Consider the following 18434-nt stretch of genomic DNA (forward strand, 5'->3'; position numbering starts at 1 on the left):
GAAATAGATATGTTACACTGTGATCTCTAAACTGCAATTAATTCAAACATATCAAAGAGCAGCCAAAGCTTTACACTATTCAAACAGTACTGAAATATAATTGATACAAACTGTTACACATAGGAAGAAATCCATTTTTGTTTGTTAAAGTTTAGGTCAAGCTATTGGTCATTGACCACCCAAGCATTTTGTAGCTACTGTCCAACTATAGATCCCACAACAATGGCAAGATTTTTTTCTGACCGCACACAGAGATCACACAATTTAGAAGAAAAATATACCAATTTACTTGGCCTTGTACATGCTGTATTGTTTTCAAAACGTGCTGTTTCCTGACCTCCCGTGCAGAGCCTTCTCACGCAGACCAAGTTGAGCGGGATTCAACTATCTTTTGGGTACCTGCAGAATCATGCTGGCTCTGTACTTTAACATGCTCAAAGATAGACACAAAGTGCTGGAGTAACTCAGCGGGCCAGGCAGCATCTCTGGTAAGAAGGAATGGGTGACATTTCTTCAGACACCCTTCTTCAGACTGACAGATATGGGAGAGGGAGCAATGGAAGGGTAGGTGTGAAAACGACAGTTCAAAGCAGACGATGATCAAGGAAATGTACAATAGTTCATTGTTAGCTATGGGGAAGGTGACAACAAGGCATACAATCAGTAAAATTAATTAGGAGGCCACCTTCCCGTCCGCTAACAATGAACCATTCTACATTCTACAGCCCCCGCCGGGGGCTTTGACTTTGACATCGGGAGAAGAATGGAGAGCAGGGGAGAGACAAGACTTTGCCTTCCATCACAGTGAGGAGGAGATTCACTGTGATGGATGTTTGTGTAAATTGTGTTGGTGTGTGTCTTGGTTCTTTTCTTGTATGGCTGCAGAAACCAAATTTCGTTTGAACCTCATGTGAGGTTCAAATGACAAATAAATGGTATTGTATTGTATTTCCTTGATAATCGTCTGCTTTGATCTGTTGTTTTCATAACTTACCCAGACATATCTCCAGTCTCCCTCCCCCCTGACTGTCAGTCTGAAGAAGGGTGTCGAACCTAAACATCACCCATTCCTTCTCGCACGGTTCACGTATTGTATACATTTATTACCTGAATAAAGTCTAATTTTAAATTTAAAAAAAATATATTTCTCTCCAGAGATGTTCCTCTAGAATTGTGTGTCTGTCTTTGATGTAAGCCAGCATCTGCAGTTCCTTTAACGTGGTCAGTTTTTAACGTGGTCAGGTGACCATGTTAGCTGGATATTCCAGAAGTGAACATAAAGTGGGTTTCACCCAGTGAAGGAGTAATTAAGTTTCTGATTTCCCATTTGACATTGGGTCAATGGTAGAGTCTGATGGAAACAAGAGGCTGCAGATGCTGGAATCTTGAGTGATGGAGGAAAGTGGTAGAGGAAATCAGTGGATCAAGCAGCATCTTGGGAGGGAATGGACAGGTGACCTCTGCACCTTGATATGGTATGACATTTGGAAAAGGGAGTGAAAAGGAAAAATTGAATTGACCGGTGAATATGTTCAAAGGCTTGGCTTGGTTGGCAATGGCAATGGGTGATATTAGACATGCGGAATGGGTGAGAAACATCAACAAGGCTCAGATTGTTTTTTTGGATGCGGATGTTAGATTTGATTCAGCTTTGGGCCAAGGTGCAATAGTCACAATATGCCTTCAGATCAGGCAGGCAAGGAAAAAAAGTGGGTCTGAAGAAAGGTTTCGGCCCGAAAGGTTGCCATTTCCTTCGCTCCATAGATGCTGCCTCACCCACTGAGTTTCTCCAGCATTTTTGTCTTCCTTTGATTTTCCAGCATCTGCAGTTCCTTCTTAAACAAGGAAAAAAAGTATTCAGGTTTAGTTACTTTTAAACTCTGCATCCTCCTTAATCATCCTTGGTCAGGTTTGGATTGGTCATGCTTGGGTTTTAACTTTATCGATACCAATACCAATAACCAAATAGGCCATTATTCCAGTATACTTTCAGACATTTAGAGGTTTTAATGTAATTGTTCTTAAATGCTCTCAATTAAAGTTTTAACGATGAATGAAACAATTCAAGACATTCAATAATCGTGTCACAGTTTGATTTTCCCATTTAAAAACCTTGAAACAAAAGTTTAAATCTTTTTTATTTTGAACAGTAAATCACAAAGATTTAAAATATATTTCAAGACAGAATTCATTTGATAAGCATGTTGGGTACTTTGTTTTAAAAAAAATGCTGATTAAGTGGATCAGGTGACAGTTTCATTTTAAATTTACAAACTTTTGATAACAAGGTACATAAGATTTCTAGTTAAAAGTAAAATATTTGTTCCTAGGAACTTGAAGATTTTGACCATCTCGATCCACATCTCGACACACCCCAATCTACATTGTTGAAATAGGGAATGTCAAAATTTATTCCTAGGAATAAATATCACTGGCAATTTGTCCTGGACTAGCCACACTGAAGCAATTGCCAAACAAGCACACCGATGCCTCTGCTTCCTTAGAAGGCTTAGGAAGTTCGACATGTCCCCAAACCTCACTAACTTCTACAGATGTGCTGTAGAAAGCATTTTATCAAGATGTATCCCAGCCTGGTTTGGGAACAGCTCTATCGAGGACTGCAAGAAATTGCAGAGAGTTGTGGACGTAGCCTAGACCATTACACAAACCAGCCATCCTTCCATCATCTTCATATTCATTGCAGAAGTTTAAAAGAACACATCTCCATATTCAGGGACAGTTTCTACCAAGCTATTATCAAGCAATTATCATTATCAATGCAGCCCTGAGCTCTCATCTACCTCTTGGAGGCCTTTGAACTATCTTCCAACGGACATTATCGGACTTCAATGTTATTTCCTTACACTAAATGTCGTACCCTTTATCCTTTATCTGTGCACTGTGGACACTTTGATTGTTTTCATACTGTCTTCTTTGACTGTATAGCATGCAAACAAAAGCTTTTTCACTGTCCCTCAGTACATGTGACAATAATAAACTGAAACAATGCTAAGATGGAATTGTAACGCAGAAATCCCATTGTAGGTGTCAATGAAGTTGAAATTGTCTGATCTAGTGTCAGTTTGTTGTCAATGAAACTTGTTGCTCATATTTGCATAATATTCAAGTGGTTTTAATTATGTTTTAAGACACAGTAACTGTTTATCAAAAATCTTTTGCCTCAAGTATGTTCTTGCACAAATATTTGAAAACACAAAGGATTTTAAAACCAAATATTTTAAACTGTTCTGAATGATTATTTCAGTTTCTACTGAAATAAAAGGTACAGTAAACCCTTGTTTTAGCAGACCCATTTATAATGCATTTTGGTTATAGTGGACGGACCTACTGACGCTATCCTTGGCTCGCAAGGTGGAACAGCTAGGCTTTCTTCACCAGCTGCCACAATTCTGGTTGGAGCGGCTCTTGTTGCGGCTCACGTTGTAGCCACTGGCCGGCCGCTGCCAACGACGACTCATTCGGTCACCATGGTGCTCCCTCCACCCTCACCACCTGGCGCTTCTTCCTGTCGGCCGTCGCTTTGTCCGCTTGGCCTCTTTTCCCCCCCCCCGCCCCTCCATCGCTGCCTCCTTCTCCTTCCCTCCAGAGTTGCCGACATACTCCACCTTGCGGGGGAGGAGGAGGTAGCGGTGGAGAGAGAGCAGTGGAATGGACAAAGCAATGCGAGAAGGAGGCGGCTGTAGAGGGGGGAGTGGCGGAGTGGACAAAGCAGGAGGAGGTGGCAATGGAGCAGGGAGCAGGCAAAGCGATGACCGACAGGATGAAGCGGCGGCAGATGAGAGAAGAGGGAGGCCTATGATAACCGAGGACATTCCGTCTGACAGTGGCCTAAAAAAGACTCTGCCGGCCAGGGGTTACAGCGTGCGCTGCAACAACAGCCGCATTAACCAAATGGTGTGGCAGTTGATGAAGAATGGCTTACTGGTGCAGACCAGCAGCATTGGAGCCTAGTTTTAAGGTGAAATTACACAAAGTGCTGGAGTTGCTCAGCAGAATCAGTCTGAAGAAGAGTCCCGACCCGAAATATCACCTATCCATGTTTCCCAGTATGTTGCCTGACCTGCTGAGCTACTCCAGCACTTTGTATCGTTTTGTGTATTAACCAAGCTCCGAGACCTGAGCCTCGACATCCCTTTGCATTTGGGGTCTTAACTTCCTAATTGGCAGACCTCAATTAGTGCAGATCGGTAACAACGCTTCCTCCTCACTGACCATCAACACAGCTGCACCTCAAGGCTGCGTGCTTTGTCCCCTGCTCTACTCTCTTTACACCCGTGACAGTGTGGCTAAGCACAGCTCCAATACCATCTATACATTTGCATTCAGCACCATTGATGTTGGCTGAATCAAGGGTGGTGATAAGTCAGCGTACAGGTGAGAGATGGTTGTGCAATGCCTCAAAAACACTCGCTCAATATAGACAAAACCTAGGAAGTAATCATTGACATCTGAATGGAGAAGTCGAGAGACTATGTGCCAATTATCATTGGTGGGTCGGTAGTGGAGATAGTTAGCAGCATCAAAATCCTGGGCGAACACTGTTACTTTTCATAATTTTGTAAAGTTTACCTGTAGTTTATGTAGAATTTATGTGTAATATATGGTTCGGAGCTATATCGATGTGCCTACACAGCTGCAAGCAAGATTTATGTTGTATCTTTCCCTCATCGTACTGTGACAATAAATTTTACTTGACAACTGGTTGGAACCTTTCTCCTGATAGTGCGAAGTCCTGCAAGACTAAAAGTTAAGTGGAATGGATGTCTGTGGTGGATCAATGGATGATTAGGTTTTCACCAGGAGCTGGGTGTGTATAACCGTTAAAAGGTGCCATTCAGAAACCAGTGCTTTGTAAAAAGGAAAAGACCGCCCTCTTCCTCAAAGTTCATATAGTTTGTTACATCTGAAAATACAACCCTTGTGAATATGTATCATGTACCACAATACACTGATTATTTGTAACTTCATCTTTGCTTGTATACTTGGGGATGTAGTCTCAATGGAAAGATAGTTAATTGGTCATGAGGCTTGATTTGTATCTGGCCAGACCTGGTCATGAAATGCAGACGAAAGTGCAGGGGAAGTACAATTAAATATGTACATTGAATTCCCCTTAATTCCCCATGTTTTTTGTTATCCCTCCCCTCAGAAATATATTCACACTTTCATCCTGGGTAATGTGAACTCATAAGTGATAGGAGCAGAATTAGGCCATTCAGCCCATCAAGTCTACTCTGCCAATCAATCATGGCTGATCTAACTCTCCCTCTTAACCCCATCCTCCTGCCTTCTCCCCCTAACCTCTGACAACCTGAATTGTATCTCTTCAAGACATGTCTTCTCCCTGTTCAAGATCTCCCCTAAAGTTAAAGAAAACTGCCGGTGAAACTTTTTTTTACTCAAGATTCCAGCATCTGAAGTTTTGTGTGTCCTGTAAAGTTAACTTCTGTAGATCTCCATAAACATTAATTTTACCTGGCAGCATTTATTACTTTTATTTGCAGCCCTCTAGTATCAGTGTTCTTTTGCTTTTGAAATGTTTCCTTTTGAGATTAATGTTTTATACAACTGGAGCATCACTTCCTGCCATTTGAATTCCAAATCTTCGTGTCTCCAGTACTGCTGACGGAGCCTTTTCTTGCCATGGTTTTTTGATGACATGACAGAGATTATAGCAAAGACTGCTTATTCCATATGCCAGCACTTGAAACTTTGTGTAAATTTACTGCACAGAAGGCTGATTGAAATAGTACTTCAGCGAAACAGTGAACAACTTTGTATTGTCAGTTGGTTTATTTTACATGAAGTTCATCAATAAACATTGTGTACTCTTGGAGAAACAATCAATTTTTAGATGTTCTTCAGTTTTGAAAAGTAATACACACCACTTATTGGTTACCTAAATACATGAGCCCTTCCCTAGCTAAGCATTCCAAAACTAAATTCCAGCAAATCTACAAAATACAAATGTTCTTGTTTTTATGGGTACACTTCTAAACATGATTTTATGAGGGACCCACCTCCCCCATTCCTCAGCCCACAGAGCTGTGAGTCAAGGTTACATTTACTTGGAATGGGGTAATATCTTTCCTTTTGATGTGGGAATGGGAAGCTCCCATAGGTCTATCATTATTAAGTTTACCCCTGTTGTGCAAATGTGAATAACCTCCAGATTTAAAAGTAACTGTCAGCCATTCAAAGGAAAATAGTGTTATTGTTGATGATATGTGTTCATATACCAAAATGTAATCATCAATCATAAGTTTAAAAAAGGATGTAGATTGAAATTCCTAGGATATTGACCCTGAGGTTCGTGGGAAATTGCTCTGTCGGGCACTTGGTAGAATGGAACCTACAACCTCTAGCCTGAAACCAAAGATCCTGTGCCAAACGTTGCATTGTGTTGATGACTTGACTGGATGGTGTATCTCTCCTGCAGTCATTTTCTGATGGCATCTGCTTTCATGAACAAATGGCAACCCAGCTCCTCCCCAACAGAGATCTGAATAACCATCTTGGATCCAGAGATAAAAATATTATTTCCACCTAAGGGATTGTTGTAGCATTTTTAAAAGTGGTATAGGATCCCATAGAAAGTATTGCTTTTGGGATCAGGGAGCATCTATTTAGCACCTTATGTGGTGTAAGTTCCACTGGGGCTTTTTGAGCATAAAATGGATGGAATTTTGTAGATTGGTTGTGAACACTCCCTGACGTGGTGGGTGTCAAAGATATGGTCTCTTAAAGTGTCATTGAACCTAATGGAATTGTGATATATTTGTATAATAATTTGGTTCACTGACAAACCATTCTTTGTTGCTCTTATTCAATTAGTACAGAGTCATCATGGTGCATTATGTTGGCCAATAGGCATAAATCTAACGACTATCATGACATCAGCAAGAAATATATGAAGTTCCAGCTTTAACCAATTTTGCAACAACGCCTAAGTGGCAATACTGTATATTAGATGCTAATCATACAAATTTTCAACAATTTATTCTACAGATTATTCATTAGTTTTTACAATGGTATCTAGTGGTGGCACAGTATCAAACTGTAAGTATGAAATGAACAATACAATGGGGATATGTGATGCAGTAACAATGTTGCAAAGTGTAGATATTTTGTCTGGGCCCAATCTTGAAGACCAATGTTGAATAATTTATGTTAACTACATAAGTGAAGTCATTGAGTTTAGACTTAAGCAAAACTCCTATGCATAACGTTCTCATGAAGACTTCATGCAAAATTTAGATATTTCTTGTGAAGAATTGTCTTTGCTGTCTTACTCTCCATTTGCTATATCCGGAGAGTTTATTTATGATAGATTTGATTCCCATGCAAATGTTGATTTTTCAACACCAAATTGGCCTCAAATCTACTATATACAGAGACTAGAGAAACTTGCTTAAGTCTCAATTTGTTCTCAACAGTATTTTCATTTTGTGAGGATGTTTTTAAAAGTTACACTATTTGCTGCCAAGATAGCTCAAGGCTGAATGCCCCTCCTTTATGCTAAAGCCAAACTCTTTGACTCATTCTACCATCAGGTTTCCAGGCATCCAGCTGGATGATAATTTTGCAAATGGGTGAGGTCTTGTGTTTATAAATAGTCATTGACTTTAATGCCTTTTACCAAAAACATCCAAATTGTGAAGATCAAAGATGTAGCTGCTTCTTTTGCTGGTACCCAAACATTATTTTCTCAGCTGAGTGTCTGATCTGCCCACAAACCCACCATCATCTGTGAATCTGCAGCAAACTTTTGGTTTGCCTAATACTGAACTCAATTTCACACTTATACATCAAGAGCTTTAAACATACACAGGATATAAAAGAAAAGGCATATGGCCTCTTAAGGGCCTGTCCCACTGCGGCGACCTAAGGTCGGCATGTTATTTGTAGGTAATCGAGGGTAGTCGAATGTAATCGAAGGTAGTCGTAGATAGTCTTCAACATGGTCGAAGGAGATCGAAGGAGGTCGTCTTCACTCTCCACTATTCGGTGTCCAATTTTCCCGTAGCTAGTCGAAGCTAGTCTTCAACATAGTCGAAGGAGGTCTTCTACATAGTCGAAGGAGGCCTTCAACATGACATTTTTTCAAACTCTTCTAAACTCTTCTAAACTCGCCAATTAGGTTGCCCCAGTGGGACAGGCCCTTAAAGGGCCTGTCCTATTGCAGCGACCTAATTGGCAAGTTTAGAAGAGTTAGCCCTCGATTCATACTCGCAGCACGGTCGACACGAGGTCCTAGGAGGTCTTTGTAACTCTCCTTCATGCTCGAGAGTGGTCCCCGCGTACTCGAGGCCTCAGCTAGGTCGTGGCGTATTTTTCAACATGCTGAAAAATGCCCGCGAGTAAAAAAAGGTCGCCATGGAAATATTTTTTACTCGTAGGTTTAGTCGAAGTAGGTCGTAGGTTGGCATGTTATTCATAGGTAATCGAGGGTAGTTGAAGGTAATCAAGGGTAGTCGAAGGTAGTCATAGATAGTCTTCAACATAGTCGAAGGGAGGTTGAAGGAGGTCTTCTACATGACACTTTTTCAAACTCTCCTTAACTCGCCAATTAGGTCGCCGCAGTGGGACAGCCCCTTAAGTCTGCTCAGGAGTCAAGAGTGTTTTATTGTCATATGTCCCGGATGGGACAATGAAATTCTTACTTGCTGCAGCACAACAGAATATGTGAATATGTAAACATAGTACATAATGGGGGAAGAGAAAAAAAGTTCAATAAATAACAAATATAATGCAGTAATAATATAGTCTTTTGCAGTTCAGAGCTCAGAGCTTATTTGTTGTTGTGTTTAATAGCCTGATGGCTGTAGGGAAGAAATTGTTCCTGAACCTGGAAGTTACAGTTTTCAGGCTCCTGTACCTTCTTCCCAATGGCAATGGTGAAAGGAGTGTGTGGCCAGGATTATGTGGGTCTTTGATGATTTTGGCTGCCTTTTTGAGGCAGCGACTACGATAGATCCCTTCGATGGTGGGGATGTCAAAGCCGGTGATGGACTGGGCAATGGTCTCAACTTTTTGAAGCCTTTTCCGCTCCTGGACGTTCAAGTTGCCGAACCAGGCCACGATGCAACCAGTCAGAATGCTCTCTACCGTGCACCTATAGAGGTTTAGAAGAATCCTTTTTGACATGCCGAATCTCCCTTCAATAAGATAAAAAATGATGGGTGTGCAGACCCAAGGCTTGAAAAGCTTGAAGTGTGCGCTGATAATGGTAAACTAGTAAGTATCAGTAAGATACTATCTTGGATCGGTGGGAACTTTCCTCTCTTTTGGACTTTGAGTTACATTGAACTTAACTGTAGTACATATAGTAAAATAAATTCTGTTTTACACTGGGATGAAGGATTCCTCATATATCATGCGCTTTCTGAGGCCATAGGACTTAAAGTCCAGGTTTCTTTATGTAGGCCATTGCATATTGTCCCTGTATGAAACAATGGTAATATTTATTTTTTCTTTCTTTGGGGGCATTCACGTTGTTTATGTTCAACACCTTAAACACCATGTAGGATATGATCAAAATCATTACTGTTTGTGGGGAAGTTGAATTGAATGTTAAGCTTCAGAATATTTAGAAAATACTCTTTCTCAGCCACTTTTCCCTGTTCCTATGCTCAATCAGTGGCAGTGGTGCTTATCTTATGACCCAATGGCCATTTGCAGTCCTATCATCCCTTCGCTTTTGGCCAATTTTGTTGCTTCATGCCAATTATTGTTTTGTGGTTGCACTGAGATTGTGCATTTTTCTTTCATATAGCAAATAAAATGCACGGTCGAAATTTGAAATATTCAACTTAACTATTAGGGTTAAACTTTCCTTTTCCTTCTACTATTGAGAAGCACTTGGTTTCACGTTAATATACTACAACAGAAATAGGAACATTTTATTTGGAGAATCGAACCCATGCTCTAGCGTTCAATGGAGTGGCTGGGATTACATGCATTGACCAATCAAATAAGATTTGCTTAAGGCGATGCATTTTACAAGAATATAATAAAATTAAACAAGTGTGATGTCAGCATTTTCAATTTTATATGCAGTGTTAGCAAAACAAAATGTTTCCTTGGTGTCTGAAGAAGTTGTCTCAGTCTGAATGCTATTGAATAAACTAATGTTACAATATTTACATTTAAGATGCTGATGTATTTAAAAAAAGATTGATTTGCAAGACTGGCTGCCATTGTTTTATAATAAGTTGGTAAAAGTGTGTCGTACGTAGATCTTATAAATCTGATTCCTGATGTGAAGATTGGTTGGGAGCATTTTGTGTAAGAGCTTCTAAAGAAGTCGAAATAGAAGAAGCCAGTTGTGGTTTTCAGAGTCACTATGATGCTGATTTCCCCAGATGCTATGTCTGCTTTGTGAATAATAGAAAAATGCAGAATCTAGCTCCAAATGATCTGTTTTGGTATCACCTGATTCAATCTTAATTCACTTAAATATTTGGTGCAGCATTTTTGTTCCCAATTTCCATATCCTCTTAAAACTGCTGAAGCATGCATTTGCTATTTGTGTTTGCAATATACACTTTTTACAATTTGCGGTTTTAGAAATTGGATAGAACTAAACATCATTCTTGAAAGCTTAATTTCAAACAGCTGTGCAGTGGTGTACTTACTGACATGAAAATATTTATAGTTCTGAAAATACACACAGGTCAGTCAGCATTTGCACAAAGGGAAAACATCTTGAGTATAACTCCTTCTTAAAATTATGCAGTGAGAAACTCAAATATATTTCAAATTTTTTCTATTTAAATGGGTTTCTTCAATATTTAAAATGTGAATTCTGACATTTTTCTGTGTTTATTTTGGATGTTGGCCAGTTCATTATTATTGAGTATTGAATACATTAATGGATTAATAGAGGTAAGTTTCAAATATCTTAATCTATAATGACTTAACCAACTTTTTGCTACTGATCTGGTGATTGTCTTAATATGTTTAATCAAGGGACTTATAAGCAGTCTTCCATAAAGCACATTGCATTACATCAGAGATTACATCAGAGAGAGAGAGAGAGAGTCGCAGTCTATAATGCTAGATTATCAATGTTCAGAGCTAATAATGGGACGACGGATGGCACAATGGGCTAAGTGTTCGGCTGGCAACCGGAAGGTAGCCGGTTCGAATCCCGCTTGGAGTGCATACTGTCGTTGTGTCCTTGGGCAAGACACTTCACCCACCTTTGCCTGTGTGTGAATGTGTGTGAATGTGTGTGAGTGACTGGTGGTGGTCGGAGGGGCCGTAGGCGCAGATTCGCAGCCACGCTTCCGTCAGTCTGCCCCAGGGCAGCTGTGGCTACAGAAGTAGCTTACCACCCCCGAGTGTGACTGAGGAGTGAATGAATAATGCGATGTAAAGCGCCTTGAGTATTAGAAAGGCGCTATATAAATCCCATCCATTATTATTATTATTAATAATAGAATGCAACCTTCCCCTGTTATTATTAGTAACTATATAGGAACTCTTTAAAATGGATCTATCCAAATGAAATTTCCATCTACAATGTTTTGACCATTGTCTCTATTTGGCTTTTACTTTTCAAAGTGACTTTGTCAAAGATGCCTCTGAAAATTTAATAATGTCAGAAATAAAATAACTAGCTTTATTTAGAATGTTAATACCACAACATTTAAGATATTTTATTTGATGTAGAAAGTTATGGAAGAGCAAACCAAAAACACTGTCATGTCAAGAATCCATTTTTCTGGCCTGAGTTTTCTACACCATAAGTAACGTGATATGCAGAAACAACTAATTATTCTAAATTATCATTGCAATTAGCATTGTTTCGGTTGATTTGCAGCTAATTAATACGACTGCAAAGGGCTGTACAATAGCTGGTGGTTGTTTCACTTGGCAGATTATTGCTATGCCAGTGTTATAAATCACAACTTAATTTGTTTATTGTATTTTGAGTTATTTGGATTATATGTTTTATTGAATACCTGAATAAATTCAGGTTGCAAAATTTTGGTTTGTGTGGGTTTTGCATCAAAGAAAGTAAGCTTGGAATTGGCACTTATTGATGCTCTTAAGCCTATGTTGATATAATTTATCCCTCCCAAGCAGTTAAATGAAATATATATTTTCCACTTTATAGATTCATGCTGTACATTGATATTCAATTATTTTCATGCAACTACTTTAAAGGTTGAAAATGATAAAATCATTTAAAGGATTGTTTCTGGGCACTTTTATTTCTTGTGGTCATATCAGAACAAGAAAACCACATCTTCAAATTTGAGCTGTGTTGTTAAGAAGTGAAATTGTGTAGTATTTTTCTTGCATCCAGGGCATATTCCTGCAAATTTCAATTGGGCCAACTTCCAAAGGTGGTGGATATATGGCCAATTGAAATTGTCGGTTCCAAGTGTGGTATCTTTCTGTAAGCGTGGCTTCATGGAGTTGAAGTTCAGATCAACCTTGATGTAATGAAATGATCTGCCTGGTTTAATTATTTTACTGTTTTGGCTTAACACAGCCAAGTAGCAGTCAAATGTCGATCACACAAACAAGGTTTAGACTGGAACACGTATAGACTGGCACAGGTATGGCAGGTTTTCTTCCCTATAGAATGTTGGTGAATCCCACTTCTATAAAATATTGACTGCTTCACTGTCATTTTTACCAATATCACCATCATTTCCAGATATCTTCTCAAATTGTCATAAGTTTACATTCCTTACTACCTCCCACCACCCCTATGGAATAAACAAAATCCATCCTTGAACTGCATCAGATTGCTTGTTAATCTCTTCTACTTGAACAATATTTTAATGAGCACATTTAGAGTCAGTTGGGATAGGGCAATTGTCATTCGGTGGAACAAAAAGAAAACCCCTCTTTTTCAGGATATACAAGGTTTTGAATTATACTTGTGTCTTTTTTAACTTCTTTGGCTAAATTAACGATAACCCATCCCAGCAAGATATTTCCATTTTGCAAAGGTTTGTATTTGTAACAATAATTTATACATTGACATCAAGGTGAACATTTGTTCCTCTTTTAGTAAAATCCATAATGTTGCAAACATGTAACAGTTTAAAAAAATAAATTTATGCCATATGTTTTTGCAAAATTTATTGTGTTGTTGCTTATTCGCTAAACAGTATTCAGTTTGTTACAACAGTTTGTGAACAGTCTTCACTTGATCTGCATTTATGCATAATTCTTTAATAACAATTATTAATCTTGCTGGATTTGATTATGGTGAGCCATGATAAATTTTTACAAATAAAATGTTTCCAATAGATTACTTCAGTAATACTGAAGAGAATGTAGTATATTGATAGTGAATGCTTAACAAATATTCAGGATCCCCTCATGGCATGTATAAGATAAAAGTAATTTAGTTTCATCTTTTGCTGTGAGTATCCCAGGTGCCTGAGATCTGTGGCTTAGGATGTGGTTTTCATAAGCTTCAATAGTTATAGGCACGGGAAGCAAACACAGCGTTCAAAATGAAAGAGATTTTTTGTGTCCTTAGCACCTCTCCTCTGAGTTCATGTCTCTGCTGGTCACAAGGTTGTTTTGGCTTGCCTCTTCGTGACAAGGCAGCTAGTGCTGTTCCGGAGTTGTGGTCTCGCATGTTGGACACTTTTACAAAATTTGTAGACCTAGTCGTGAGAAAAGCAGAAATTCATTTTCTTGTTTTGTTTCGTGTGAAGTTTGGCTTCAATGGAATGTCTGATGCCATGTCTCAAACACAAAATAATTGTGAAATAATAAAATTATCAAAACATGCAGCGTCCTTTAATTCTGATGAAAAATTACTTTTACAATTAATTAAGCGTGTTGAATTCCATGTAGTTTGTTCTCCCTGCCCCTAAATTTCTTTAAACTTTGCACTCTTCGCACTCTTCACACTTTAAACTTCGCAAGCTCCTAATCTTTCCAGCTTGGGGACCATCAAGATGCACATTTGGACTAGATCTGACAAGGAGGAATGAGCCAGAGTAGAAAAGTTAAACAGAAGCAAGGTAATTTCTAGGGAAGTACCAAGCAGAAAATAAGTTTAGGATAAAATTTAAGGATTCATTACGATAAAGAAATTGGAAAATTGTCTTTTCGGTAGACAGAAGTGCAAGATGTAGTTAGTATGGTATCAGTAGAGTCCAGGAGAAATATATCAACCAAAATAATACAAACTAGTCATAGATGAGCAAAGAAATAAAGGTAAAATTCCAAGTCAGAAAAAATGATCCGTAAAGTTTAGGGGGAGGATGTAAAAAGAAAACAAAAACATTTAATAAGGCTTGAAAGAAATTGAAATGCAATTTTCAAGAGATAAAAAAAACAATGAAAAGTCAGATTATGGAAAGTAGCACCAAGCAATGCCTATAATAAATTCAAAGGTAATGATGGCAAAATGGAACAAATATTAAATAATTCTTTTCTCAGAAAAGATTTTTAAAAAAGAGAGGTCGACGAAAAATGCCGGAGAAACTCAGTGGGTGAGGCAGCGTCTATGGAGAGGAATAGGTGACTTTTCAGGTCAAGACCCTTCTTCAGACTAATGTCGGGGGGGTGGGGGGGGGGGGGGGGTGCGCGGAAATGAAGTGGCGGAGGCAGTAGGGTGTGGGAGAGCTGGGAAGGGGAGGGGAGGAAGGAAGGAGAAAGCAAGGACTACCTGAAATTGGAGAAGTCAATGGAAAAGTATTTGGGTGGTGATTTTCTTTTTTCCTTGAATGAAAAGTATTTCTTGCTATATTTAAGTTTGATAACCTGTTGTGTAACTGAAAATAGCTTTTTATTTCACATCCCTGCTAATCTTGAAATCTAGCCATGTTGGTCATGACCTGTCTTTGGCATGCATTTCCAATGTTTTGTATTTATTGAATGGGATGTTGGATGTTGCAAGAGTTAATCACGTGGAAGAATTCTTGTACAGCAATTGCAGTGGATTTATTCCTCGTGTTCGAAGGTTAATTAGATAGAAACTTGCGAGAGAAAATTGGTGTTATTTGGGAAAAGCTGGGTAAAACAGATAGACAGGATGGCACTTGCAGAGAACCAAATCAGGGGGTTGAATTGCTTCTTAACCAATTCTAATCAAACATAAGAGAATAATCCTCCTTGTCCAGAAGGACTGCATCTGCTCATTGTAAAGGAAGTTTGGGATGTGGTAACAGAGGGAATAGTGCCAGGGATTCAATGGAAAACTTGTGGGATTCCGGTTTATAAAAATAGAGAACAAATCTTAAACTATATACTTATTTGCTTAATGTCAGTGGGAAGGAAGATAGTAGATTTTTTGATCTTCGATGTAATATAAAAAACATTTGCACCAATTACTATAGGTTCTTAATTCTCTTTCCAAATCGAGTGTTTTCAATGTAAGGAAGTGGAATATTATAATATTTTGAATGCAACAATGGGCATGAGGAATTTCCTCCTATTGAATGCACCAGTTATTATGCCATCTTTTTACTGAAACTGCTGATTTAATACAGGTTAGTGTCAAGAGCCTGTGTACTCATTTGCAACTAAATTCAAATAGCCAAAGTTGATCTTGTAAACTAAATAATCCTGAGAGAATTTTGTTTCTTGAAGTCACAAAAATGGTGCTGGAAATGGCCAGCAGATCAGGCCGCAGTTGTTGAAGGAGAAACAAAGTAAACACTTGTTTGATGAAGGATTACCTGAAAGATTAACTATTTTTCTCCTCCGCTGCCACTTCCAGCATTTTCTTTTTATTTCATACAGTATTTCCAGCATGTGCAATATTTATTTCTAATTAGATTCTTCATAGTTGATCTGCCCTCAGACACAGATCCAGAGAGAAAATGTGGTGTTTATAGTTTGAGTAAAGTTTGTTGATTTTACAGGACACAAAACTAATCTTATTCTCTGAATAATAGTTGATAAATGGTTTCCTTGTTCATGAAGTGCAGGATGTTTGTGCATGCACCAGTGTTTATGATGCTACATTGAGAATATCAGCCCTCTTTCCAATAATGTATTCTGCAGAGCATGATGCTCTCTGCGCTGCACCCTTTTTAAACTATTGGGCTAAATTGAGCTCTGATATATGCAGCAGTTCAGCAGGGAACTGCTTTACCCAGCCCAGATTACCCCTCCCCTGATGAACTGCAACCAGCAAGTCAGAAACACAGTTACAACTCAGATCTGCCATTTTATTACCAGTGAGTTCATATCCTATTGAACTGAAGGATCAAATGCATTTCTCATATGGTGCCTCAGCCTCACAACATGCAATGGGCTGTTAGTTTTAAATACCAAGTTGCATTCATTTGTTTTTCTTTATTTCACTTTAGATTAACAGAACATAGAACAGTTCATCATACAAAAAGGCCCTTTTGCCCACAATGTCTGTGCCAAACATGCCGTTAAAGTAATCTCTGCTTGAACATGATCCATATCCCTGCATTCTGCACTCTAGCATTTTCCTTTTTGTTCTACTTTTTGTACTTGTGTCTGACTTGATTATATTCTTGTATACTTTATATACACGACAATAATAAACTCATGTACCTATCTAAAAGCCTCTTAAATCCCACTATTGTATATGCCTCTACTACCATCCCTGGCAGCACGATCCAGGCACCTATCATTCCGTCTTTAAAATAAACTTGACAGTTCACCCTGGGGAGAAATGGTTTAGACTGTCTACCCTAACTATACCTTTCATAATTTTATATACATTTATCAGGTCTCCACTCAGCCTCCATTCCAGAGAGTAATCCAAGTTTGTCCAACCTTGCCTTTGTAGGTAATACCCATTATAGATGATGCGTTTCATTATTTAAAAGTGTTAAATTGGTTTAACTAAATGTGCTATTTATTTGCATTATTTAAAATAATTTGAGACTCTAAACTGTTTGTATTGTTATCAGAGATATTCAAAAAACAATTCAAAATGCTTTGATGATTATTTATTGTTAAAGGTCATCAGAGCTGCAGTGTGGCCTGAGGTTCTGCTACCTGAGAACTGATTGCAACTTGTTCCTTGTGTGAATTGCGTGTGGTGGGGACCTCCAGTACAATGGAAACATGTGACTGCAGGGTTGAAAACAAGGATTGAAAGGGGTCAAACAAGGGGACCATCATGGGGTTGGATTTCAGCCTGCTCTGCACCATGGGAATGAACTCGCATCCACAAAGATAAGGGGCTGTGTTTATATCTGTATCGAGACATATGTATATACATATCTGTATCATCTATTTCTGAATTACAGGATGCAAAATTAATGCTTTGAATCTTTAGTGGCAGAGATGATAAATTTTCTTTCAGGTACTAACTATTTCTAGTGTTAAAATAATAGAAATACATTTTGGTAATAACTTAACATTTTAAAAGTTTGATTGAAATGCTGTTGTGAAATATACTGTAAGTAGAGTTTGTAACCAATGCCTTTGTTGCAATAATTGTACAATTCTATAAATTCCTACATTGTTTAAATTCTTGCCACCTAACCCAATAAAAAATAACGCAGTTAATTTAATTTGTTAAAAAAATTCCAGTTCTTGATGCTCGTGGAAAGAAACTCGTAGGGGTTAAGCTTTAAAGTTTGATAGAGATTTTGAGAAGAACCAGGAAATTATTATGTCTGTATTTATTGTGTTATTAGCATAAAATAAATAAGTTGATTCTCTTGATTCTGGGAATCAGTTTTCTCAAAAAGGAAGTAGCTGGATGTGCGTGAGAATAACTTTGGGTAAATAAGGTAATGGACCATTTTTGACCAAAGTACAGACAAATGACTTAGCAAATGGAGAGGAAGAAGCTTCAGACAGTTCTGTAATTGACAAAAAAATCCCTGTTTCTGTGTTGTCATGTTTGACTTACCCAAATTGTCTGGTTTATGCTCAGTTTTTCCCCCCTCACTTCCTCATTATGTTTCACATTTTTATGAATCAGTGGTGGTGACCAGCTGCAATTAGAAGAGTTGAAAATGGGACCGTGGCAATGGTTTATTATGTTTTATTTTTGAGACAGAGATGGATAAGAGATTGTGGTTATTGCTGTGCAGGACTAACCCTTTGCTGGCGAGTTTCCATCTCCCTCTGATGGTCAGATGATTTTAGACAGGACATTTTTCCACCAGTATGCTTAATTTGGAAAACAAGATGAATATTAGACTGTTCTGAATGTATACACTTTGCCCCTGTTCTTTCTAAATAGAAGTTTAAATTGAATTTTGTCCGCTGTACAGTATATTTTAACCTGTACTTTATTATATACAATTAAAATGCAAATTTCTAATGCCTGTCCTAATCAGTGCTTTTCTGCTTTCCCATCACAACCACAAAATAGACATAAAATGCTGAAGTAATTCAGCAAGACAGGCAGCATCTCTCGATAAAAGGAATGGGCAACGTTTTGGGTCGAGACCCTTCTTCAGTCTGAAAGGGTCTAAAATGGTTGT

General features: G+C 38.4%; 1 protein-coding gene and 1 long non-coding RNA gene across 3 annotated transcripts in view; both read left to right on the forward strand.

Annotated features, from left to right (window-relative positions):
• Nucleotides 1-18434, forward strand: part of supt3h (SPT3 homolog, SAGA and STAGA complex component) — a 380516-nt gene that overhangs the window by 141015 nt on the left and 221067 nt on the right. The gene's annotated exons all lie outside the window — the stretch shown is intronic.
• Nucleotides 3946-7429, forward strand: LOC116973355. The gene is made up of 3 exons (XR_004412043.1): nt 3946-3979; nt 5100-5104; nt 7418-7429. It is a non-coding gene; the product is annotated as an uncharacterized LOC116973355 (long non-coding RNA).

Source organism: Amblyraja radiata, chromosome 5 (assembly GCF_010909765.2).
Source record: "Amblyraja radiata isolate CabotCenter1 chromosome 5, sAmbRad1.1.pri, whole genome shotgun sequence".
NCBI lineage: Eukaryota > Metazoa > Chordata > Chondrichthyes > Rajiformes > Rajidae > Amblyraja > Amblyraja radiata.